The sequence below is a fragment of the Callospermophilus lateralis genome, chromosome 7, assembly GCF_048772815.1.
Source record: "Callospermophilus lateralis isolate mCalLat2 chromosome 7, mCalLat2.hap1, whole genome shotgun sequence".
Lineage (NCBI taxonomy): Eukaryota > Metazoa > Chordata > Mammalia > Rodentia > Sciuridae > Callospermophilus > Callospermophilus lateralis.
Window position 1 is genome coordinate 8,790,573 of NC_135311.1, and position 1,908 is coordinate 8,792,480.

A 1,908-nucleotide genomic window follows, 5' to 3' on the forward strand; every position below is an offset into this window, starting at 1 on the left:
GACACCTCATACATAATTGGAGTATAACTTCTCATTTTCCAGGTAATTTTACATGATGTAGAATTAAATCAACCTAGGCGCATAGGTGATAATGTGCAATTCATTCTGCTGCCCTTCCTACCCCATACTCCCTCCCCTCCCTTTACTCTCCTCTGTCTAATCCAAAGTACCTCTCTACTACACCCCCCATTGTGAATTAGCATCCACATATCAGAGAAAACATTCAGCCTTGGGTTCTTTAGGATTGGCTAATTCCAATTAGCATGGTGGACTCCAGTTCTACCCACTTACCCGCAAATGCCATAATTTCATTCTTCTTTAAGACTGAATAATATGCCATCGTGTATACATACCACCGTTTCTTTATCCATTCATCTGTTGAAGGGCACCTAGGTTGGGAGAACCCGGTATTGGACCTCATCTGTCTTATGAGAAGTGTGCTTATTTTAGGTTCAGCCACCTTGGCCACCTTGGGTCTTCATCTCACTGTGCCTGGAGGGTTCAAAGGAAGAAATGGTTGAAGTCTATCTCTGATGTCCCTGGCTGGGCTGCCTGGTTCTCTGCTGCTTTATGGAAGCCCTCTCCCCTTATACATGCACTTAAGAATAGAGACATTTTCACCAGGTGTGGTGGCACTCACCTGTAATCCTAGCAGCTCAGGAGGCTGAGGCAGGAGGATCCAGAGTTCAAAGCCAGCCTCAGCAAAAGCAAGGCACTAAGCACCTCAGTGAGACCCTGTCTCTAAATAAAACAGAATAGAGCTGAGGATGTGACTCAGTGATCGAGTGCCCCTGAGTTCAATCCCAGCATGCCCCCCCCAAAAAAAAGAAGGAAATCTTCAGTGACTTCATACCTGACAAATACTTCAACAGCAGCTTCTCAAAACCGTCCCTGTAGAAGAAGGGACATCCTCCGCCTCTGTGCAAGGTCACAGCTCCTTCTAGTCACGGGCTTCTTACCAGATTTATGAGCAGCTCATTAGCTTTAGAAAAACGTCTACACCCAAAGAACCCGCTCTACACAGACAGCAGGGATGGATGGGCTGTCTGCTGTACAGGAGGCCGCTTCCTGTCGATGGCATTTCTGAGCAGAAGATCCCCAGAGCAGGCAGACAGGCCTTCAAATTCTGATTCAGCCAAGGCCACCCTGCATCAGGAACTGCTCCAGCCCCCTCTTTAGGGGACTTAGGGGCTTGATGGGCCCAGACAGTGAGCACAGCGTTGAGCAGGAGGACATCCTGATAAACCTCTGTGACCAGATGAACAAAACCTTCTAAGTCTGTAGACAGCGCTTTATAAATATTTTCCAAACTGCGTGGAGGTGGAACAGGTCTCTAGACGCTAAAGCAGAGCCCATGAGCCTGACTGGGTCCATCACAAGGACCTTGACCCAGGATGACAACCTTCACGTCTCTCGCGTCACATGTTTGGGTCCATGTGAAGACTTGGTGTGGGGTGGATAAACAGTAGAATGTCTTCATTCTTCTGCGACAGACCCCATTAGCTCTATAAATCACGGATTCCCAAACTGTCTGCTGAGGGGCTTCTTCCAACTCCCTCCACAGCCCACCGGCATGAGGCATGGTTTATTTCACTTCTCTCTATCCAGCCCCCCATCCCTTCCAGGCTGTTTTTTATTTGTATGTTTGTTTTTTTTTTTTTTTTTTCTTTTTTGGTACCACGGGTTGAACTCAGGGGCACTCAACCACAGAGCCACATCCCCAGACCTATTTTGTATTCTATTTAGAGACAGGGTCTCACTGAGTTATTAGAGGCTGGCTTTGAACTCATGATCCTCCTGCCTCAGCCTCCAGAGCTGCTGGGGTTACAGGACAGTGCCACCACACCGGACCCCCAGCCTTTTAAAAATAGTTTATTTAGAGACAGGATCTCACTAAGTTGCTTAGGG

General features: G+C 47.7%; 1 pseudogene; it reads right to left on the bottom strand.

Annotated features, from left to right (window-relative positions):
• Window positions 1–879: 879 nt before the first annotated feature.
• On the bottom strand, window positions 880–1,575 carry LOC143403521 (uracil-DNA glycosylase pseudogene; annotated as a pseudogene).
• Between the last annotated feature and the right edge of the window lie 333 nt (window positions 1,576–1,908).